Source organism: Chionomys nivalis, chromosome 8, assembly GCF_950005125.1.
Source record: "Chionomys nivalis chromosome 8, mChiNiv1.1, whole genome shotgun sequence".
Classification (NCBI taxonomy): domain Eukaryota; kingdom Metazoa; phylum Chordata; class Mammalia; order Rodentia; family Cricetidae; genus Chionomys; species Chionomys nivalis.
Window position 1 is genome coordinate 20,079,145 of NC_080093.1, and position 25,558 is coordinate 20,104,702.

A 25,558-nucleotide genomic window follows, 5' to 3' on the forward strand; every position below is an offset into this window, starting at 1 on the left:
GGAGGCCTGCATCAAACATAAGATGGGTGTGCCTCTGAAGATGCTTGCCAAAATTGGGAGTAAGCCACCAACAGCTTGCTTAGCTCAAGTTCCTAAGAACAGAATGGAATCTTCCACAGGCTTTCAGGAGTGAGAAGACAAGAGGCTTGCCAGGCTGTCAGTCCAAAGCTTAAGAGGGCTTCATCAAACCATCAGAAAGACTCAGAGATGCACCAGGATGAGGAGAATTGGAAATTGGTCCAACCCAATGAACTGCGTAGCCAGACTGACACGACCAGCCCCTCGCCACTTCTGCTAGCAGAAGAAAAGAAACGTCAGTCAGTACCTGCTGCCTCTGGTCTCTTCTGTAATCAGAGTTGGTTAAAAATAATCAAAGAAAAAAAGCAACCATGAAAGCAGACCCACAAACGGTTCTAATATTTGAATTAGCAGAGAAGGATTTTATAACAGAGTAAAGAAAATAAACACATTAGGGTAAAAGAGCATGTCAAAAGACAGTTGGAATCTAGGAAATAGAATCAAATAAGCATCAAAATTTGGAAAAAGTAATCTGAAATTAAAAACTCATTAAATGAAATATTTGCATACCAATGTATCTGTTCACACAAGCCTCCTGAGTTCCTTACCCACATTCTGACCCACACTGGGACACTGGGATGTCTCCATGACCAACAACTAGGCAGCTGACAGCCAGGGTCTCTAGCGGCCCACCCTCTCATGGCAGCCAGGGTCTCTTCTAGGACCTGTAGCTAGGTCTATAGCAGTACTTTCCCAGCTGCTAAATTTTAGTGTCAGCTTTTGGAAACCCCCACCAGATCAAAATGACTGAAGCCACTCAGAAGGAATTTCCTTAAAAGGTACACTCTCAGAAGAGGAAGAGCATTTGCATGTGGGAAGAGATATGTGTTCCTTGGTGAATCCCAGGCAGAAAGCCAGAGCTCTAGGACCGGAGCCTGATGTTTGCTGAGTTAATATCGCTCTGTCTCCTTTCCACCGTGATTAGGGGACTTAAGTGCGCCATGAAGGAAGAGGTTAAGTGGGATGTTGGATGGCTAGACAATTTTGCTATGTTGTTTAGTCTCCTGTGTCTGGCTGTGTGGTTGTCCCCACAGTAATTCTTCCCAGGAAACTCATAGCAGCCTTGAGGGCATGTGTTCCTCAGTGACAAAACATAGAGGACACTCTTCTCCACTGCCATGCTTTGAAAAATGGTAAAGAATCAATCTCTTATAGATATACATATATATTATCTTATATATAATTTAATATAATCTAATATATATAATTTGGTGGTGGGGGGAGACAGGATCTCATGTAGCCTAGGCTGGCCTTGAACTGGCGACGTAGCCAAAGATGACTTGGAATTTCTGATCCTCCTGTCTCCACTTCTGGGTTATGTGGTGCTAGTGATCAAACCCAGACAAAGCTCTGCCAAATGAGCTACACCTCCAGTTCTCAATCCATTAACTGGAAAAGGTAAACACAGAAAAAGGAGCAATAGTTATTCCGCCCTTCCTTTCTTATCTGTGTGTAAGATAAGCAGGGAGTTAATGAAGGTTTATAGATACATTCCAACTGAGAAATGAGGTTACCATATCAGCATTTTGCTGCTCTGAATGAAATAATGTATCTAGATAATCAATAGTTTCCAACAGTTTTAGAGAAAAACAGAAATCTACCTATGAGGCATTCTTGCTGAGCATTTGAACCTGGACCTCATCCAACTTTTGACTTCACTGCCAGTTTGTATGGAATACAAGCAACTCTGTTTTTTCAACAAGTAAATCAAAAGTAGTTGAGAGTAGAATAGGGTTCTAGATTAGTCAAACTAATATGATTAGTCAAACTAGAATAATCAAACTATAGTAGGGCTCTAGATTAATTGAAAAAGTTTACATATCACACAGTAGTGAAACTTAGACCTTAATTTAAGCAAATTATTTTAAAAACCACTTTATGGTAAATCAGGAAAATTTGAACACTTAAATTCACAGTGAGTTAATTTGAGAATGCATCATAGATTTTTAGATGATATAGTTGTATAGTATTTACCAAGTGTTTGTCTTTTAAGATGATACCGTAAGCTGGGCATAATAGCACATACTGATAATCTCAACATTCTAGTGGTTGAGGCAATAGAATATGGTGATATATTATTTGTATAATAAATAAAGCTTGCCTGAAGATCAGTGTGTGGAGCTAAGCCACTAGTTAACCATAGAGGCCAGGCAGTGCTGGCATACACCTTTAATCCCAGCATTTGGGAGTTAGAGGCAGACAGATCTCTATGAGTTCAAGTCACCCTGGGCTACAGGAGACTGAATCAGTCTAAAAGAAGTGGCTCACACCTTTAATTCCATCACTAGGAAGGTGGAGATGAGAAGTTTTAAGTCTGGGCAGAGAGAGGAATATAAGGCAGGAGGAGACAGGAGCTCAGGATTCAATCTGAAGTTTGTAGAGACAGCATTCAGTCTGAGGACTTGTAGAGACAGGATACTCCATTTGGTCTGAGGATTTTGAAGAGGTTAGAACTAATGGCTGGCTGCTCTGCTTCTCTGATATTCAGATTTCATCGCCCTAATATCTGACTCTGGGCATTTATTATTAACACCAATTAGAAATCACACTATAGATTATGAGTTCAAGGCCATTGTGAGCTATATAGTAACCGTGTGTCAAAAACCAACTAAGCACCAGCAACAAAACAAGGGTACGTTGAAATATCCGTAGTTGAAATGATAGAATTTCTGAAACTTGCCTCAAAATAATTTACAAGGAGGTTTAGGGTCAGTTAGTGGAAGTACAGAAAAGCTACAGTGACCTTTGGGGAAGATTCTTCAGGGTGGGTGATGGGAATAGAAAATCAATTGCATGTTCTTTCTACATCTGTGTGTTTGAATCCCAGCAAGTACACCATTAACCATATGTGCAAGGAGGTACATGCTGGGGATTAAGGAGTCTGAGATGATACAGGAGCCACAACACCATACCAGCTCTAGAGAGACTTCAGTCTCTTCCTAACTAAAAATAATGGGGGGGGGGGAATCTCTTACGACAGGGTTTCCTGTGTAATCTAGGCTGGCCATGAATTTAAATCCTCTACTTCAGCCTCCTGAGTGCTGGTATGTGCACCACCTCACACTTACTACATTTGCTTCATTAGGTTTTGTTTTTCCCTCTTGCATTCCATACCCAGTGGGTCACTGGATAAGTGCCTTTGGTTTGTGATGATTTAAAAGTATTCTATCCCATGGACTGGAGAGATGGTTCCAAAGTTAAGAGCATTGGCTGCTCTTCCAGAAGGCCCAGGCTCGATTCTTAGCACCCACGTGGTTTCTTATAATCATCTGTAACTCTAGTTCCAGGGGGCCTCCTCTGGCACCAGGCATGCATTTGATGCATAGACATACATGCAGGCAAAACATTCATGCATATAATAATAATAATAATAATAATAATAATAATAATAATAACAAGGTTGTTGTGGAATATTTAGCTATATAAATATTTTACATTTGTTTATGCTGTGGAATATTTAACTGTGTAAAGGTGTGTTACATTTGTTTGTGCTGTGGAATATTTAACTTTGTAAAGGTGTGTCACATTTGTTTATGCTGTGGAATATTACTTTAACTGTGTGAAGGTGTGTTACATTTGTTTGTGCTGTGGAATATTACTTTAACTGTGTAAAGGCGTGTTACATTTGTTTCTGCTGCATTTGTGTAATTGTGAACAGATATATTGCTGTTTCATCTTGCCTGCCTAAGGCGCCTGGTTGGTCTAATAAAGAGCTGAAGGGCCAATCATTAGGCAGGAGAGGGCGGGGCTGGCAGGCTGAGAAAATAAATAGGAGGAGAGATCTAGTCTTGAGAGAATGAGAGTAAAGAGAAAACAAGGGAGAGAGGGAGATGCCCAGGGCCAGAACAGACAGCTGCCAGCCTACAGGCACAGAATAGGATGTACAGAATGAAAAGTAAAAAAACCCTGAGGCAAAAGGTAGATAAAGAAAAACAGGATAATTTAAGTTAAAGGGGAAAAAAAACCAGCTAGCCAGAAACGAGCCTAAGCTAGACCAAGCATTCATAACTAATAAGAAGTTTTGTGTCAGAATTTGGGAGCTGGCTGGTGGCCCAACAGCAAAAGCCTGCCACAAATAATAATAATAATAATAATAATAATAATAATACACCCACAGTGTGGATATTCCAGACATTTATTCTTTTATGGACCCTTAAAGGAAGTCTTGATGAGGAGTTCCCCAAAAGGCCCAACTTTCAAATTTTACAGAGGTGGAAGCTGAGCCCAGCAGAAGCCGGCCAGTGTTTGATCTCCAAGGTCATACAATGGTGGAACAGGAGCCGCACTCTCCTGAGGCCAGCTTCACAGTGGAGCGCAGAGGAGATCTGGAGAGTACAGATGGTCTTGGTTTTTGTGCTGGAGAAACAGCCACTGTACTAGACTGTCACCTTCCATCTTAAAAGCCGAGCGACGCCTGCTCCTTCAACTTTTTCTCGTAGATTTTGTTTACTTACCACCTTCTGAGGTTAGTTCAAAGCTGTCTCACACATCGCTGCTGAGTCTAAATTTTCTGTTTATGACAGGTCGCAGAACCTGTGTTTTCCTCTCTCCAGTTAAGAAGAGTGTGACTGGAGAAGGAAGAGATACATAGTCATTTCTAGCTTGCACGGGGCCGATTGACCAATTATCCATTAACTGAGGCCAGCACAAAACAAGAGCAAGCGTATAATAGAGGTAGGCAAGCAATCAGTAGAGGTGGACCTGGGGTGTCTCCGCAAAGCCTGTATACGAAAGGCTTGGTCCCTTTCTTGGCACTATCGGGGGCTGGAAAACCTTTCAGAGGGGAGGCCTCATGAAAGACTGTTTTGTGTGTTCATGATGCATCTACCAATGGGAATCATAAAGCCCTCACGCCATCCTCTTCTCTTCCATTCCCACCATGAGGTGAGCAGTTTTGCTATTCTATGTGTTCTGTCGTATGCTTCCCTCTTACCAGAGGCTTGCAAGAATCTGCCTGGGCAACAAGGACTGAAGCCTCCCCAATCGGGTTGAAATGACTTTTTTTGTTGCTCTAACGTTTATTGTCTCCGGGGTTTAATATAGTAGCAACAAGCCAAGGAATACAGGAACTTAGAGTTCATCAACTTTGTATCAGGCACAGGTTGGTGTTTTGGGAAATGACTGTGTGTGTTCATTACTTGCCCTGGAATCTTATCAGTGTGGTGTGCTCCCTGTCAATGTTTTACCAGCAGTGTCTTCTTCCCACAGTGCTTCCTGTCAGAGCGGCAGAAGCCGGCCCTAGCTCCTCCCCAACCTCCTGATAAACTGTCAATACAGAGCAAACAGTACTCCTTGGATGCCAAGGTTCCCACATGCAAATCTGAAATCTTTCGATTATTTTCAGATTTATTTGTTTTATTTTATGAGGATGAATGTTTTGCCCGCATGCAAGGGTGTTCGCCACAAGTGTGCCTGCTGCCCGGAGAAGTCAGAAAAGACCTCTGGATCCCCCGGAACTGGAGCTATGGATGGTTGTGAGCCACCACGTGGATGCTGGGAATCAAACCCGGGTCTTCTGCAAGAGCAGCAAGTACTTTGTGAGCCACCACGTGGATGCTGGGAATCAAACCCGGGTCTTCTGCAAGAGCAGCAAGTACTTTTAACCACTGACTTATAGCTCCAGTCCAGGACTGGACTCTTTAAAAGCCCTTTTAGATAGTTCTGTGACCACGTCTTATCTCTGCTGGAAATGATTTGGTTTCCTTCCTGGATTTTCTTCAAGGGGCGGGGACAGTGGAAACAAGTACTGATTTGCCCAAAGCAGAACAGGAACCAGCTTTCACAGAGTGGTTTAGGAGGACAGGAAGTATCAATCCGCAGAAAAGCTTCCATGCGAAAGATAGACCGAGTTTCATTTATCTCAGCTTTAGCCAAAATGCTTCTGAAAAATCCAGCGCTGTTTCTGTAAATTACAAGATCTAAAGCCCAACTTTGCTGTCACTATACCCAGGGTCTCCTAGAGCTACACTGCAATGTCTCCATTTAAAACTAAGTGTGAGGGTTAGGTGTCCCATGAAAGTCTCCCAGTACAGGATGCTCCTTCATCCCCAGGCTAATTGCCTGGCCTCAATCCTTTCTTCTGCTCCTTCTCCAACCTGCAGGAGAGCTACTCTGTTTTCCTTCTCTTCAGTGCTCCGGTATCGTCTAGAAACCCAAAGCTAGTAAATTCAATGATGTATCATAGCTAAAAAGGTATGTAGAGGAGAGCTCCCTCCAGTTGGATAAAGACGATTTATCCCAAAACCTAGTTGAGGGTTCAGTGTGGGGAGCCACAGTTAACAGTAAACTATCAGAGGAATTTTTGTCACAGCGAATGACATGACAGCTCCTTTTGTATCAGGGATCTAATGTGAAGGGAGGGAAGCTTCAAGGAGGGCATAAAGGACCATGGCTGATGGCCCCTTTCCCACGCTGACTTCTAACTTCCCTTTGTCCTCATGGTTACCTACCCAGTCTATGGCAAAGAGCAGATGCAAAATAGTCACAGTTTAAGATGCCTCTCTGAGGAAAGAGGCATTGCACTTATTGCTCTCACTGTTTTTTTTTTTTCTTTCTATCTGGAGCCAAGGTAGGAGCCAGAATAGACAACAACAACATATCTTACTGACCCAACTTTCTATACTTAAAAGAAAGATGTGCAAAACAATAACCAAGTGAAATTGAGCAAAAAGAGGAATAAATGAGAAAGGGAGAATGGATAAGGGTGACCCATGGAGGGAGGAGTTAATAGGTGGTAGAGACCGGGAGGATCCTAAGGGGAGGAGTCTGGTTGAGAAAATGGGAAGAAACAATAGCCAGGAGGGCTTTATCACGCCTGAAGAAATGAGGAGGTGTCTGAGCTGGAACTGGATTTGGCTGTGAATATTAAGTCAGAAGTGAAGTTCAGGGGAGCTCTGAGTGCTTAGGAATATATCAGACACAGACACTCTGCGAAGTGGTTGACATCTATTGTCTTCATTTAACCACTACAGTGACTCTGAACTGTGGGGACTCTGGTTTTTCTCAGCACAGAAAGAGAAACTGAGGTTTAGAGAAATAAGCATGTCACTCAAGACCAGTCCTCGATGATGTGTGGGATTAGGATTTCAACCTGGGTGTGCTGACTCCAGAGGGAGTTCTGGCTGCTAATCAATCTTCAGTCACTCTTCCAGAAGCTTCTCTGCTTCTCCAGCATTTACCTTCCAAGACTGGGCAGATTTAGAGTAGTGTGCTGTGTTGTAAGGGTAGTGAAAAGACTCAAGGGCTTCTAGATGCCAGGGAGCCTAAAATTCATGTCAAATGAGATGTTGTGTAGATTAGCTTGCGTCAGAGAAGGATGGGACACTGGGAATGTGAGGGGCTGACAGACAGAAGCAATCATCACAGAAGTCTTTTCAGAGAGATCAGTTGGTGCAAATGACTGAGAAGTAGATTAGAGTTCAGTCTTGGGGCATACTGCTCGCTAAGGCTTTCCTTTAAAAATGGGTGGAGGGTAGTAACCCCATTCTGCAGGAGCTCCCCATTGCTGAAGGTGTATGATCAAGATTCCATCATTAACATATTCTCATTACTTATGTGGAGAATCCGTACCTGTCCTAGGAAATGTTCAAAAGACAATAAAGATGTGTCTTATTTTATTACGTGTCTATTGGGAAAGGGGACAGAAAACAAGGACAGAGATAGATTATTACATTAATTACTTAAAATCCAGAATATATAGCTTCAAGGAAATGAAGAAGGGCCTGAGGCAGGACACAAGGGAAAAGTCTGGATTGTTCTGCAGAGGTTCTCCTGGGTTTCTTTTGTATTTCCAGTATATCAATCCCTGACTTCTACAACTTGGCTCCAATGACAGCCCTGAGCCGCTGAGCTATCTGCTCATCAGCAATGGAAAGTTCCCTTAAAGCCTCCTTAGCCCATGACTTTGCTAGTTCAATGAGAACATGGAAGCCTACTCTTGGTTTTTGGAAAAAACAAAATTCTGGATATAATTTGCAACTCCCAACTTGCCAAAGGAATCTGGCCCAGGCTGGAGATATGCTGGGAACTTAGGCTTCCAGGCCTTGTCCCTGCCTGCTGTCTCCTCCCTTCCCCATGCCGTCTCCTCCCAGACTCTTATGTCTATCTCCTGAGACACTTTCTAAGTAAAACAGTGGCCCATGAATCCTTATGTCAGAGCCTGCATCTTGGAACTCAATCCTTGACAGCAAGGACCTGATTTACATTTATAAAATACACTCTGGTCCCTGGTAATGAACAGCCTGTAACTGTGTGTAGGTTAGGGTCTTAGATGAACGATGAAAGAGGCTTCCTTTAGGAAGATGCCAATGGCGAAAGCAGAAAAGGGGACCTAAACTCAGTTTTTATTTAAACAAATTGTTTTAGCTTTATTTTATGCATATGGCTGTTTTGCCTGCATGTATGTATATATACCACATGAGTGCCTGGTACCCATGTAGGTCAGAAGAAAGTGTTAGATCCTCTAGAATTGAAGCTATGGATTGTTGTGACCTACCATGTAGGTGCCAGGAACTGAACCCCATCCTTTGCATGAGAAATACGTGCTCATAACTGCTGAGTGATCTCTCCAGTCCATAAAGTCTGTTTTGACGATAGAATGGGCAAAGTTTGCTGAAAAAAGAAAGGAAAAAGATCCAGGGTATTTTCTGGATTGGGTGATGATGTTTAGAGATGTTGAAAGGCAGAAATCTCCTCACTGGGCAAGGAGAGCCTCAAAGGCCATGCAGCCATTTGAAGATCCACCCACAAATCCAGGCTCAGCTGCTGAGCAAAAGCCAGGCTCTAGCAGTGGTTACACAGGAAAACAAACTCAAACACAGAGAGCACACATGCAGATTGGCAGGTAGCTGCGGAGATCACTGAAGCTGCCCAAATGCCTTTCGCGTTATCTAATGGGCTGGTTCTCTTTCCTGCTCCTACTGCTCTCCACCCATTTGGATCCAGGTCATGTCAGGCATTAGGAAAGGCTCAGAGCCTTTAGGTGAAAATGCACTTGTGTAAGAATCATGCTTTCTCAGTGTGTCTTGCTTACGTCTTGGGTCATCTTGTTTCTGACAAGAGCAAGATGTCTCGGTTTTGTCATAATCATTATCACTTACACTTACTGAGTATTCGAGAAGTGGCAGGCACTTTGCTTAGCGCTGTGCAATATAATCAAATACCTTTGCATAGTTTCTGTGAGGTGGTACTCTGGTCTCCCCAACTTGGGTTTTATGCTTTTATAGTTTAGCCATTCCTCCAAAGAGGGGGAAAGTAACTGAGTTTGGGATTTGAACCAGAAGTCTTGTACCAGATACCGAGTCCTCTATGGATATGATTAAACTCACTGGGGGGTGGGGGAGGTTTGTTCAGGTGTCTAGAGCTCTTTCTGTATTCCAGGCTGTAGTGCCTCAAGGCAGTACCTTAAAATACCGGCTTCTGAATTCCCCATTTTCCAGCTTCTCTCAGGGACATGCTCAGTACCCTCTGACTCCACCTATGATGGTTAAGATTGATTTTCAGCTTTATAGGATCCTGAGTCATGGAGAAGACAGCCTCTGGACTTGGCTGTGATGGATTATCTTGAATTTCATCAGTTAAAATGGGAAGACACCTCCTAAAAGTGGGTGACGCCTCTCCCTGTGCTATGTAACTGGACCACATACAAAGGAGTGTCTAGGTTTCGTTTCCTGTTCGTGTGATAAAAGTATTCTGATGAAAGCAACTTGAAAAAGAAGAGTTTATTTTCGCTCCCAATTCTAGATTATGACCTGGAATTAGAGGGAAGTTGCAAAGGCATGAGCTTTGGAGAACTGGTCACCTTACCTCCACACACTCTAAAGAAGAAATTGATACATGCATGCATGTCTGTGTCCAGCTTGCTTTCTCCACTCCTAGACAGTTCAAGACTCCCTGACTAGGGAATGGCGTCACCCATGGTGGTTGGGTCTTCCCACTTCAATTATGTAATCGAGGTAATCGTGTTGGACATAACCACAGGCTATGCTGATACAGATGATCTATCAATGAGATTTTCTTCCCAAGTGATTCTAGAGTGTGTGAAGCTGAGAATTAAAACTAATCACCACAGGGAGGAAGGTTGAGATAGCCCAGCAGGTAAAGGTAATCTCTTTTACCTGTATAAACTGACAAGTTGAGTTTGATTCTTGGAACCCACGGCGAATGGAGAGTATACACTTTTTGATATTTTCCTCCCATCTTCACTGTGTGCTGGGACACTCATCTGCCTGCATTCATACATATACACTATACAGGTACACATGATAGTAATAAATACAGTCTAAAATTTTATAGAAAAGAGTGAGAGAGTCAAATGTGGTAGTGCAGACCTTCAATCCCAGCACTTGAGAGGCAGATACCTATGAGTTTGAGGCTAACCTGTCTACGTAAGTGAGTTTCAGGCCAGCCAAGTAACACCCGTCTGAAATGCGGAGGTGGGTGGGACACTAGCTGAGCCTCAGCATTTACCGCTAGCTCCTTTCTAACTGAATACAATATGGCCTAAGACCTCCACACCCTCAAACCGTGAGCCAAAATAAACCCCTTCTCTTTAAGTTGCTTTTGTCAGAGAAATTTATCACAACAACAGAAGTATTTAAGACACCCATCTCTGCATCTCAGCTAAGACACCTATCTCTGCATCCCTGCTAAGACACCCATCTCTACCTCCAATTTAAGACACCCATCTCTGCATCCCAGCTAAGACAACCATCTTTGCCTCCCAGTTTTCTGGTACCCTTTGGCTCTCCTCTGCACAGCAGGGTCGCTCCCTTTAAGATCTTTCTCCTTGTTTTGTTTGTGTGCATGTAGTGTAAGTATGTGTGCATGTGTTTGAGTATGAGGGGGGCTCATAAGCATTTGTGCCAGCATGCTTGTGGAGGTCAGAGGTCAAGATCAGGTGTATTCCTTTATCTCCACCTTACTGTTTTTATTTTTGAAGCAAGGTCTCTTCCTGAACCTGGAATTCACTGATGGCTAGCCAGTGAGTACCAGGGATTCTCCTGTCTCTGCACCACCCTCACATTTAATGCTGGAATTACAGTCACACCCTGGCTTTTTAAGGTTGGGGAATCTTACTTACCAGCACTAGCGCTGTCTTTTGCTCCCAAAAGAGCTATGTTTGCAGTACAGTGGTTCAGGAATTTCCTTAGAGATGCCCCCAAGTAACTTGTTCTGAGCATGTCAGATCTGCTCAACCCATGTTCATCAAATGCCTGGTGGGTGCTAGACTGTTTGTCACTGAGAGGAGAAGTGATAAACCTTGGCTGCAGGGGACCCAGAAGGAAGGCCAACTCATGTTGTCTAGGTGATCAGATCAGAAGTCCATTCCCCAAAGCCTTGTGTTCCCAGTTGCCTGGAGACTTCAAGGGCTTTTTCTAGCTTAAGAGGAGACTTAAAGTCAGAAAGAATTCCTGTTCTGCAGTGAAATATTGGTTAAATCACCAATTCATTATCACAAACCATTAAATGTATTATTATAAACCACGAAACATTCTTGCAGATATTGAAACAAACAAGGGGGTGGGGAGATGGCTCAGTGGTTAAGAGCACTTGCTGTACAAGCAGGAGAACCTGAGTAGAGTATTCATCATTCACCAAAAGCAGAACATGGCTGCGCACATGCCTTGTTCAACGAAAGACCCTGACTCCAAAAAACAGACAAAAACAACAACAGAAAGGAGAGTGATAAATGAAGACATTTGACATCCTCCTCTGGTCTCTGCCTGTGCATGTTCCTACACACATATGTGCCAAGAACACACAGCACACCAGCACAACCATCAATAAGAACCATCTGAAATCACATGGATTTTCTACTGTGTTGTGAAGTGGGAATAAAGAGAACAAAGCACTTCACGCTGTGCGCCCACTGAGGAGAAAGGGTCAGTTGTTTTAATGATAGTTATTACCTCAAAATAATGAGTTCTCATGGTTGCTTTCATTATAATTGGCTTTATGTTTTTTATTTAGAACTAATTCATTAGCCTCCCCATCACTCCTCACAGATCCTGTCATGAGAAAGCTCCACTGCCTGTATCATGCCAAAGTGAGAAAAGCACTGAGGGCGGAAGAAAAGAAAGCCCACACAACGGATTTTTTTTCTTTGGAGGCTTTTGTATTTCAATGAAAAGACTTAGAGAAGACCACTCTCAAAGAGAAGGCATCACTGCCCCACAGGCCAAGTTCTTCAAAGCCTGGTTGACGATGGTCTCCCTGACTGAGAGAGGACTGGAGCCTCTTGTTAAGACTGGGCTTTGAGATGCTGGAATCTCATAGATAGCTGCAATGTTTGTTTTTATCACCCTAGGCCCATTAGTTCGTCTGTCCCCTTTCATCCTACCTCCTCCACTCAGTTCTAAACAACTGATAATTTACTTTATGTTGCTATAGAGCTCTTTGTTCTGGCCAGTTTTTATGAATGGAATCATACAATACGTAGACCTTCATGACTGATTCCTTTGAATTTTTGGCAAAGGTTCATCCATATTGTAATCTGTGTCAGTACTTCCTGTCATAGTCATATTCTCCCCTACATATATACCACACTTTGCTTACACATTCATCTGTTGGTATGTATTTGGATCATTTATTACTTTTTGGTCAGTCAGAATAATGCCACTCTAGACTTCATGTGAAATTTTTTATGCAGGCATATGTTTTTATTTCTGCTGTGTATGTACTTTAGTGGAGCTGCTGGGTCACATGTCTACCCTATGTTTAGTTATCTGGTGAGCTTTAGACTGTGTTCCAAAGTGTTTATACTATTTTGCATTTTCACCACTAGTGTACGAAGGTTCCAGTTCTCTACACATTCCAAAGCATCATCTGATTTTTAAAATTATAGACAGGTGGGAGGTGGTATCTCATGCTAGTTTTCTTTTCTGTTCCCTTGATGATTCGGGCTGTTGAGCAGATTTTTTTAGTGTCTCTTGGCTACTTACACATCTTCTTCCTTGGAGGAAATATTTATCCAGAGACTTAGCCTAGATCTTATCTCTTAGATATGATCCTGCATTTTTCTTTCTTGCTAAGGAGCAACAGGCATATTCAGCAGTCAGCGCAAAAAAAGAAAAAAAAACAAAAAAAAAAAAACAAAAAAAAACTTGTTATGCAATTAGGAACTTCGTACAGGGCATGTTAGTCAGGATTCCATCATTACAACCAAATGTCAGAGAGGATTAATGTATGAAAGGAAAGATTTACTTAAGCCCACAGTTTTGGAGCATCCACTCTGTGTTTGCCATAAGTGTCGTATCACGGTAAAGTGCACCACGCAGCAAAACTAGTCACGTCATGAATCAGGGAGCAAAAGGAGCAGGATTCGGGCTCCACAGGCCCTTTGGAGGGCACACCCTCAGGGACCTAACTTCCAACCACTGGGCCTCACTTAAGAGTCTATCGCCTGCCGGTAGACTCTTAAGTTCCACCCTAAAAGCAAGTCCTTAACACATGGTCCTTCAGGAGACTTTTAGAATCTAAACTATAGCTCACAGTTTTTAAAGCCTTTCTGCATTTTCCTGTCTCATTTTTGTTGTTTCTGTTATTGCTTTTTGTTTTTTGGGAATTCATCTTCATCTGTACTTGTCCAGATTCTAAGCCTCTCTTAGAAACTGCCCAGACCCTTGAGGCTCAGGGTTCTCGGTCTTTTTTAAAGTGACGTAATACTTTTGGTTTCCCCACAAATAAAACATGTTGCTTGCTGTTTAAAGCTCTTGCCTTGCAAGTGTGAGCACTGGCATTTGTATCCCTCCGAATGCAGGGTGGCGGGGTTGCTCACTTGTCACTCCAGCTTGGGACAGCAAAGACAGGGCAATCTTTAGACCAAGTTGACCAGGGTGTCTAGTTATATCAGTGAGCTCTGGGTTTGACTGAGAGACCCTGCCTCAGTGGATAAAGTTGGACGCATGATCAAGTCATTTTCCAGCTAGGCAGTGGTGATATATGCCTTTATTTCCAGCCCTCGGGAGACAGATCTCTGTGAGTTCAAAGCCAGCCTAGTCTACAGAGCTAGTTCCAGGACAGCTAGAGCTACACAAAGAAATCTTGTCTGGAAAAACCAAGAGAGAGAGAGAGAGAGAGAGAGAGAGAGAATATTTTCCAATGTCACCTTGGGCTTCTGCATATAAACACATGCACGTGCATTCCCCTCATGTGCTTACACACATGCAAACGTGCATACATGTATACACATATCACACACACATGAGAATGGAAGAAGGAAACTTCATTTAGAAGTGTATCTGAAAGGTCCCCTGCAAGATTCCAACTGCAGGGCATTCTGGGAAAGGGCAAACCACAGCCTACGGAGACAGACCACAGGTTACCAGGGCTGCAGGTGGAGAAGGGTGTGATAGACTCAGTTTGAGCCTCTTGTCTCAGCTTCCCAGATACTGGGATCACAGGAATGCAGGATTAATTACAGGATCCCTAATTTAGGTTATCTTAGAAACAATAAAGAAAATTCTACCTCTTTCTTCCTTCCCCAGGGAAAATTCTTTTCAATTTTCTAGCCATTTTATACCTATTATTGTTTTGGCTCATCCCAATAAATGGCATTAAAATATCTATCTCTGCAAATTACCTTTTAAAATTAGACTTACCAGTTATTTGTTGTACATGAATATCTTCCTTATTCGTTTTAACTGCTTTGTAGCCTTCCATTGTATGAATACAAACAGGAGTTTTAAAATACTATTTCAGCACACATTTAGTGATATGAAGAATGTTAATGCTGGTTTATATTGTGGGATTATGGTACCTCCTATGTTTCCTAAGCCTGAGCTGTGAATAAGCATCAATCTTGGGATGTTTAAAAATGTGATAAACAGAAACAGTACTACTGAAACAGGAGCGCAAATTTCAGAAACCGTCATATCCTCTCTAGCCTCCACGGGTGACGCCTCTGATAATCTCCAAACAGTCCCACCCTGTTTCTGCCCGGCCACCTTGCTGGGGCAGCTGATTGGCCCTTGTCCCAACAACTACATCTCCTTGGTCTTTGCAGCATATTGGGGTCGTTTTTGATGTCTTGTCCCCACAATAGGATTGGGTACAGTTAGGCCTGCTGTGATATTATGGGACTGGATATAAATATTCTTGCTTCACGTGAACAGAGTTTATTTCTGTCCACAGTTTACCATCTGGCTGTGGTACACCCCCTCCTAGCTGAGAGGCGGGAAGAACTCTATTCAAGGCAGGGGTAGAATGGGAATTGGATCAGAGATCTCAATCAACTTCTTGTTAATCATCTCAGCTTGTGTGGTGCTGATGGGGCTGCGGTGTCAGGAATCACAAAAGAGAGGCACAGCATTGCACAGAGCAGACAAACAAGAATATCTCCATTTCTGTCCCTGTTATAGACCTGGGCAGGTTGGCTCTCACCTTCCCATGTCACAGTGGCTTTGAAGCCTCTCCTCACAGAAGTATCTGTGTGTCCAGCTTCCGCCTCCAACTCCCTCCCCAACTCAAGTCTCACACTCCTTTCTAGTCTCTGGCTAGTTCCCCTCTCTCTGCTCTGATCTATCATAAAACTGAATTCGTATCATGCACTCTCCGATGCCTAACCTAAGACTTCCGATTTCTCTTACTGGTAAATGCCATTCTCCTGGTTATGTAGGGGTCTTTATTTGCTTTTTGCCCAGCTCCTTGTATCTCAGCAGAAGGCAAGTCTTGCAACACTTTCTGATATCTCACACAGTTCCTGCTTCTCCGAGATGAACAACTGAACAACTATTTGCTAACCGCGTGAGTGAGCTGATGCATGAAATGCTTCTTGAGTTCCATTCCCCTGGCTGCCTCCCTGGTTCCAGCGCTCATTACTTCACACCTGGGCTGTGGCAGTCACCTCTCAACTGGGTGCTCTGTCTCTTTACTTTCTCGGCACTCGCTCCTGCCATTACTGCCACCAGACGGTTTGCCCCGTGTGTCACTTTCATCAACAGGCTTCTGTTTAAACACTCTTGCTGCTTCTTCATTGACTGAAACAAAGTTCGAAATTTGGAGTTTAGCTTTCAAGCCACCATGCTCCACCTACTCGGACTATATCGTTCGCTCACTCACATTCCCAAAACCTCTTCTTGTTTGGTCCTCCCTATCCCACCCTGTGACAGGGTCTTGCTATGGAACCCAGGCTGGCTTCAAATTCACAGCAATCCTCCTGCCTCAGTGTGCTTAGTGCTGGAGCTGTCCTCACCCTCTTGTTCTACTCTGCACATCTTGCTCTTGACCAGCTCCATAGCTATGCCCAGCCACCTGCTCCGTCGCGACAGACATTCCCCTTTCTGTGTGTTCTCTACACCTCACCATGTCACTGCGCCAAACTCACATTTATTCTCTTACATCATGCTTCCTCAGATCAATTTGGCCTGGTCTTGAATTTATTGCTTGTGGCATTGCAGGATAATCAGTTATGTTCTGAAATATGCCATGCTTTATTTTGCTGCAGTGAACCTATTGCTTATCCCCCATGAGATTTTTCTTCTTGTCTAAGCTTGGTTTAACTAAGTATATCATATACCCCTGCAAGGGAGACAACTTTATTTTAGGATTTTTTTTTTCTTAAATGCTTTTGTGTTTCATTCCTATCCTTCTGTGCATCTTTATCGTGGCATGTGACACAGGCCAGCCAATCCCTTGTCACTATTTCACGGATGACTTATCCTGGTTCATGACCCCAACTGGTTTAACCACAGTCTCCTAAGGCATTTGTCATACCAGAGCTATCGGGGAGTTTCACCTAGGTTCTGAGACTTGGATGGGTGTGAGTCCAGAATCGCCAGGTTGCTTGTTATATGGGAAAAGGTGATCTTGTCTGCAGAAGGAGAGGTTGTAGCCAATACTTGGAGCACAGCAGAGGTGCGAAGCGAGATCCAGTGACAGCTCTGGGGTCCCTGGACTGAATTATGCCTGAGTCAGATTTGCGCTTGACATTTTAACTACTAATCAAACACATTTCCCCCTTTTCATTTGGACTAGCTTGAATTTTCTGCTGTTTTAACTGGCAGAGGCTCGTATCCCGCGGTGAATGAGATGAATGAGTTTCTCTTGTATTTTCACACATGTCATTTTGTTGCTTTACCCATTTTTTATTTTTATAAGTTTGAGGAAAAATATGTTACTAATCATTTTAGGTTATTTTGAAAATGAAGAAAAGTTTAAAGGTAACAATGACTACCACCCACATACCCAGCACCTAAAGCCCTACTAGATTCATTTGGCTTCTTTTATCCTTTTCTTTGGCTATATTATGCTTTATAAAATTGTGCACATGGTGTGTGTGTGTTTGTGTGAGTATCTCTGTGTATGTCTGTATCTCTGTGTATTTGTGTGTGTATGTATGTGTGTGCCAGAGGTTGAGGCCATGTGTCTTTATTTGAGACAACCTCTTGCTGAACCTGAAGCTCACAAAATTTTAGGGATCTACCTCTCTTTGTCCCCTCCCTCAAACATGGGATTACAGGAATAAATGTTCATGAATGGGTTCTGGGGATCCAAACTCAGGTCCTTAAGCTTGTGTGGCAGGAGTTTTCCTATAGGAAACTTCTCCCCAGCCCCTTTATTCATTTTTGTTTTGTTTGAGACAGGGTTTTGCTTGTAGCTTTTGAGCCTGTCCTGGAACTAGCTCTTGTAGACCAGGTTGGCCTCGAACCCACAGAGATCCTCCTGCCTTTGCCTCCCAAGTGCTGGGATTAAAGGCATGTGCCATCACCCCCTGGCTTCCCTCTATTCTTATTAAAAGTAAAAATCATTATACTCTATGTATTATATGTTCAGAGAGAGAGAGAGGGGTTCTAGAACATTATGAGAGAGAAAGAGGAGAGAGTGGACACTTGTTTGCTTTAAGTCTATGTTTGATCCTTCTTGGTTCCCAGGAGGGATGGAAAGTACTTCGTACTGTGGTCTTAAGCAGTTTTCTAGACGTTTCATGTCAATGGCTGCTTGGACTGTTGTGGCTCCGTGGGTCTGTGTCCCCGTGGGTGAGGAAAAGCTGCTTCTGCAGGCTGCAATTCAAGATGGCCAATTTGCAATCCTAGCAAAATCAATCTATTGGAAACTAATGAGGCACAAATAGTTCATGCACTTTGAGGCTGATCTGGCAAATGAGATAAACAGGGTTCAATCAGCAGGGAAAATCAATGATGCAAAAATGCATTTCAATCTAGCCTCATTTCCCTCTGGGATGCCCACGACATCACATTCTTTTGTTCTGATGCTTTTGTGGCAATTCTGGTCTAAGCCTCTGAAAGCCAGGCCAGGGCTTCACACCCACAGAGGCTGGCATATGCCAAGGTTTGGTGCTAAGACTGAGAAGCCTGGGCAGCCGGTATGTGCAAGAAGTAAGGACTTTCTGTTTTGTAATCAACCATGGGCATCTGTTTCTAAACCACCCTGGCCATCAGTGACACAATTAGCAAGTAATATGATTTTATGAACTATCTAGAAGAGCAAATCACAAATCACAAGAGTATTAAATCATTAATTTATCATTAATTTACATTTATAAAACAAAACATCTGGTGATGTTTAAATCGTAATATTTTGTGGCACTGAGCTCACTTTTCCTTAAATATATGGTATTATTATGAAAATTTAGAAACTGCTGATAAGCAAAAAGAAAAAATTAAGTAATCTCTATTAAATTATATCTGTCAAATTTACCTATACACATAATTAAAACAAAGAAGGGAAGGATGGAAAGATGCCTGAGCAGTCAAAAGAATATATGCTCTCCCTGCATTTTCTTTGAGCATCTACACCGGTGGTTCTCAACACCAGCAGCTCTGCTTCCAGGGACATGCAACACCTCCGGCCTCTGCAGGCACCTGCATTCATGCGCACATACTCCCACTATACATAATTAAACAATAATTTAAATATGACAATATGATATATGCTATTCAGTAACCTATTTTAAAAACCGTAATATATTGGAGCAACTATTCCAAGCAGGGCTTTCTCCTGTCATATATTGGGTGTGTAGATGTGTATTTGGAACCTGCTAGGTCTTCAGGAGACCTGACTGGAGTGAACGTCTTGGCTCAGGGAAGTGTGTGTGGTACTAGAAAGCACCAGGTCTCATTCTAGATAGGGTGTCTTACAGGAACCAGAACCCAGAAAGGATCTGAGTGCCACAGGGCTAGCTGGTCAGCTGGCTCCAAGGCAACCAGTGGCAATAAACAGCCACTCAAATTCCCCCATGGGGTCATGAGGTTAAATTCAAGTGTGGTTAGAAAATGGAAGGCACAGGTGAGATCCAAGACCTACATTAACCGAGCAGATTCAGGGTCAGGCCACCTGGGCCTCTACAGAAGCAATGGATAGTCTGAAATAGCTGCCTCTCTCCTCAAGGGGAAGGACTCAGTCAGACTGTGCCAGCACAATGGGGAAGGAGGGAAATTTGGTAAACAGCTGATAAGTAGAAAAATTCTGGTTCTACTGCTTCCTAGGCATCCCAGACATTAGCTCCCCCAGGAAGGCTTCTGTGGCAAGAATCCTCTACTTATCCTCTCTATCCCCCGACATTGTAAATGGCACTCTCCTCTGCCATTCATACAAATGCACGATAAAATGACAATCCAATTTAATAAGACAAAAATATTTGAACAGATAGTTCTACAAAGAAGATATACGAGGGGCCCAAAGGACACAATACTCAATACTGTTTGCCAAAACTACTCATTAGCATGGCTGTCATAACTGCAGACAAGAACATGTATTTGTGAGGCTATAGGTTGCAGCCCTACTGTGTTGTGTGAATGTCAGCTGGCACAGCTGCTTTGGAAACCACCTGCAAGTACCTTAAAAAGTAAAACAGAGTGTATGGCCCCACAATTCCACTTGTATGCCTAAGGGAATTGAAAACACGTTCATACAAAAAGTTGTTCGTTAAGGTTCATAGCAGTGTCATTTATAACAGCCAAACAGTAGAAATAATGTAGGTGTCTGTCAAATGATGAGAGGATAAAAAAGTAGCATATTTATATAACGGAATATTATTCAGCCATGGAAAGGGGCAAAGTACTGATACATTCTACAGAGGTATACCTTACAAAAGAATGGAGCCAGGCAAAGGGGCCAATGTTGTATGGTTTCATGTATATAAGATGCTCAGAACAGGCAGAACTATAGAAACAGAAAGTATAGTAGTGACTGCCAGGGGCTGAGAAGAGGGGAGAGGTGGGAAGTAACTGCTGGTGGAAATAGAATTTCTTTTTGTAATAATAAAAATGTTCTGGAATTAGATAGCTGTCCTAGATGGTCACACAATGTCACCAACTGGCTTGTTGACTACAGTGTCTAGCACAGTCTTGTAACTGCCTATGAACCTACGTCCTTTCCCATTAGACTGAGCATGAGTGGTAGGCTTTGTCCCCTCTTTCTGGTTCTCCAGCCCTGAGAAAGGACCTGGAAAAGAGGAGGCAGCCATGTAATGTTTGTAAATTGAATGGCTAGACAGTTCTCTTCCCAGAACCCCATGTTTGCTTGTTTGGCTGTGTTCCCAATTTGCACAACTTTGGTTGTTAGAAGCTCCAGTCTAGATACAGCAATCTCTAGAGTCAAAGAGTGGGACTCACAGACATCCATGTCTAGACATCCATGTCTAGGGTGGCATTGAGTCTAAGCAAAGGAATGGTCTCTGGTTTCAATGGGGCCCTTGCTTACATCCATGGAGTGCTTACTGGGAACACCATGGAAACCTGGTGCTAATTTGCTTTCCTTCTCTCCTTGAACTGCAAAGTTAGAGTTCTTGGCTCTCTTGGCCTAAGAAAGAGATAAACGTCTCTGTCCAGTTCTCTTTTGATTTTGTCATTGGACAGGATTGATTATTGGGTTACCTTTCCTTCCTTCCTTCCTTCCTTCCTTCCTTCCTTCCTTCCTTCCTTCCTCCCTCCCTCCCTCCCTCCCTCCCTCCCTCCTTCCCTCCCTCCCTCCTCCCTCCCTCCCTCCTGTTTTTCTTCCTTTGGGCCTTACAGGCAGCTAAGCAAGCACTGTGTCCCTGAGCTTATATTCCCAGGGAACAGGTGACTTTCCCATAACTCCTCTCACTGGGTGCCTTTGTGAACTGTTGGGGTCAGCTCATCAGAGAAGCAGACGGTCAGATCCCTAAGAAGCATGGCTTGGAGACTAGACTGCTGTTCTGGGCAATGGGTTGAGGTAATGAAAGGATTAGGTTTTGCTGAGTGAGGACGAGGCAACCAAGTTTGGGGCAGGACAGGTGGGCTGAGATAATAAAGGCACTGACACCTTGTGGGTACCCTAGCCATCTTCTGTTGGGGAATATTATTTTAAGGCATATGACTTGTTTATGATGCATTTGTTTAATGCTGTGAAGCTGAGATTCTTTGCCTGTCTAGAACACCTAATAAAGGGCTGAATGGCCAATAGTGAGGCAGGAGCAAGGATAGGTGGGGCTGACAGGCAGAGAGAATAAATAGAAGGAGACCGGATGAAAAAGGGAGAGCAACTAGAGAACAAGGGGAGGAGGACTTCAGGGGCCAGAACCCAGCTACACAGCCAGATACGGAGTAAGAAGGAAAGAAAGAGTGTACAGGAATACAGCAAGATAAAAGCCCCAAAGGTTAAAGATAGATGAGATAATTTAAGTTAAGAAAAGCTGACAAGAAACAAGCCAAGTTAAGGCTGGGCATTCATAACTAAGAATAAGCCTCCTTGTGTAATTTATTTGGGAGCTGGGTGGTGGGCCCCTCAAAGAGCCAAGAGAGTAAAACATTACACAGCAATCTTATGCTCTTTTCCCTTAGCACTCCTTTTGACAAATGCCCAAGAAGCAGAATTTCCCGTCCCAAGGCATCCTTGTGACTTAATTTGGTCTCCTGAAATGAGTCCCTCAGTGAACTCCTCCAATTACCTCTGATAAGTCTCCCGCAGCTTCCAGAATGCCAGTTATTCTCTCTAACATCATTGCTGTTGATTTTTTACACCCTTATTAAATTGCCATTTGTTTAGTAAGGCTAGTTTTCCCATTTCTGAAGTTGCTGTATTTTTTCCCTGGCCCCATCTAACATGGTCTCCCAGGCTTTCCAGGTTCTCTATCCTTCCTCTTTCTCTGTGCCAACCTCTGATTCCTCCTTCCGAGTTTTCTCCCCCTTTCTCCAGCCTCAATCAGAATGCCTCTTGGAGAGTTGTCAGCTGTAAGATACCCACCCTAAATATGGTTTTCTCAAGTAAATACTCCATTAATTAAATTACTCTACAGTAGAAAACGTTCTGAAAGTCAGCATTTTCTAACTAATGACTCTCCTGTCCTGGTCAGAAAAGATACATCGTCTTTCAACACCGTCAGCAGGCTGTTTTGTCTCTCAACCTTCTGACTCTCTGACTAAGTGGACCCTTCTGTAGACACAGGTTGACAGCAGTGTACTGATTTCTACCAAAAGTCCATTTGGGACACTTTTTATCATATTTATTTTGACTATGTAACAGCATATGAAATTGTCCAAGTCAACCCCTGCAACCAACCTTGTTTGGTCAAATAAAATAAAGTACTTGGGGTTCCATTGTATATGCATGCCTTTACCCAAGGAACAACATAAAACACATCTGAATTGTGGTTGTAGCTTGTTGTTTGTACACCTGTTTGTAGCTTGATAAACACAGGTTTGGTAATTGGAATCTTATAGGGTTAGTGATTTATATACAATATCCTGACTCTTCATCCCCGTTGCTCTTGTTATTTTCTACCTGGCTCCATAGACATGTCCTGACCAATCTCCACTCCTTTCACCAAGTTTCCCTAAGGCAGTGTTCACAGTCACAGACTTTCAAAGAATGTGGAATTCTTGGAAGTGACATTCCATTAAGTTTTTTTTTTTTTTTTTGTGTGTGTGTGTGTGTGTGCACGTGTGCGTGTGTGTCTTTCTGAGGTACTGGGGATGTAACCCAGGAGCTTGCCATCCTTGGCACAGAGAGGTGCCCCCCACAGTCCTTTATATCAGTTCTGTACTTTTAGGCACATGTTTTATGGTTTTGCTTTCTTCTCCCCCGCCCCTGTACTACTGTGCCATCATGAGAACTGATTCTTTAAGGACTTTTGTTTTGTTTTGTTGTTTTGAGACAGGGTTTCTCCATGTAGCTTTGGAGTCTGTCCTGGCACTTGCGCTGTAGACTAGGCTGGCCTCAAACTCACAGAGATCTGCCTGCCTCTGCCTCCAGAGTGCTGGGATTAAAGGCGTGGGCCACCACCCCTGGCTCTTTAAGGACACTTTGCTGTATCTGTAACTTGCCACTGTTATCTGGATATCTGTCACTAAACCTGTGTGATCCCAGGGACAGCAAAAAGGCCAGTGACCCAGCTTGTCTGTAAAACCTTGTTTCTTCCTCTTTTGATTTCTTATACAGATGGCCCACTGAGAGATGCTGGAACTTGCTGGACTCTGGCTTATGTGAATGACTCTCCTGTTTCATGTTTTTATTTCTTTTTCCACTAGTAGAGACTGCTGGGAACAATCCGAAGCATGTGAAGAGAAAATGAGGCGTTATAATAAGATTAAATTAAACTTAAGTGGATTTTTTTTTGCAGCATGTGAGGAACAGTAGCAAGTAGCAAGCAGCATTGAGATGAGCAGACACAAGCTAAGACCCCGTGGTATTTGCATTCTGTTTAAAGAGGAGCTGAGGAGTAAAACTACAATGAAATATACACAAGTTCATGCCAAAATATGGTAAACTCCATATGAAAGGAAGAGGCAAAGTGTTGTGGGGCTGGAAAGCAGGAGCTTTCCCATAACCCTGGGGAGCTGGGAATGAGATGGGCCATACGAGAGACACTTGTATGTCTTCGCTCTAGGCCAGTGGTTTTTAACCATATCATTATTCTGCATGTTAGATATCTAAATTTTAATTCTTACAATTATTTAAAATTTACAGTTATGAAGTAACAATAAAATAATTTTATGGTTGGGGGTCACCATAACACGAGGAACCGTTGCAGCATTAGGAAGGTTGAGACCCAGTGCTCTAGGCTCTGACATGAATGTACACCGCTTGCCTTGGTGTCTCCCCTTCTTGAGACTAGTTACATAATTTATAGGGCTCAGTTCTTGGATTAAACCCAGGGCCTAACACATGCTAGGTGTTCTACCACTGAGCTTTATCCCTAACCCAAGAGTCTAGCTCAAAATAAAAATTCAGGATCTATTGTATAAAAATAAAGAGCTCCAAGAGAGGTGAGCACAGCATTAAAGTGTGGGCTATTTCTCGGTGGAGGCTGCTTGCTCTTAGTGTGAGATTGACCCATGCTCTGGTCAGAGTTTCTATTGCTGTGCTGAAACAGCATGACTAAAAGTAATTTGGGGAGGAAAGTTTAATTTGACTTACATTTCCACAGCACTGTTCACCATCACAGGAAGTCAGGGCAGGAACTCAAGCAGGGCAGGAACCTGAAGGCAGGAGCTGATGCAAAGGCCATGGAGAGATGCTGCTTACTGGCTTACTCATCATGGTTTTCCAGGCTGCTCTCTTGTAGGACCCAGGATCACCAGCCCAGTGATGGCACCACCCAGGTGGGTTGGACCTCTCCCATCAATCATTAAAAAAAAGTCAATTGAGGCATTGTCTCAATTGAGGTTCCCTTCTTTTTGATGACTTTAGCATGTGTCAAGTTGACATAAACTATTCATCACAGCCTACATGAGCTTGACTGGGTCTCTGCTTCCTTGAGCCTCACCTTGGGCAGCAGGGAGACAGGTCTCATTCTTGCCTCATATATGTACCACCAGGTCTACCTCCCAGATGAATCAGTGAATGGCTGGAGATAGGGTGAGTTGGTATAATTAAACCTAATCATCTCTCAGGTTGCCTTTATTATGAACTATTATTAGACCACAGTTGTGGATCTGCTCTTTCAGACAGGGTTTCAGTTTTCTAAGAGTTGGTTTCACGGGAGTGAACTGCCCCACTCAGGTCTTCATGGAAGGGATGTCTGAGGTATGTTTTGAGGTAGAAGGTTTTGCTTTCTCTCTGTTTCTCCCAGTTGCCACCCTCCTGTCCTTTCCAGATTTTTCTGTTTCTCTTAGACACCCCATTTTATTCTTTCCAGTGAGAAATGGGACAGCTGCTGATGCCGCTAAGGGGTGACTTCAAGTCTCCAGCATCGCTGTAGGTCCCTTGAGTTTATCTCTCACTTCCAGGAATGACCTTGACTAGACTTCAAATTTCCCTGAACACAGTCTGGCATTTCATTGTAAAATTATTTTTTATTTGCACTGAACAATTTGATAGATCTTTATAAAGAAAAAAATCAGAAAACCAAAAATGAACAAAAGTAATTGTACATAATTCCAGAGGAAAACTTATGAATGGGGTTTTTCAATCAACTTTCCCATTTAAGAATGTAAGCATCTTTGAGCATTGATATGTCAACAGCTGGGCATGGTGGCACATTCTGCAGTGCCTGTCAATCAGAAGAACATTTTAGTTCAGGAGTTCAAAGACAGCCAGGGAAAGAAAGAGGGAGATCTGA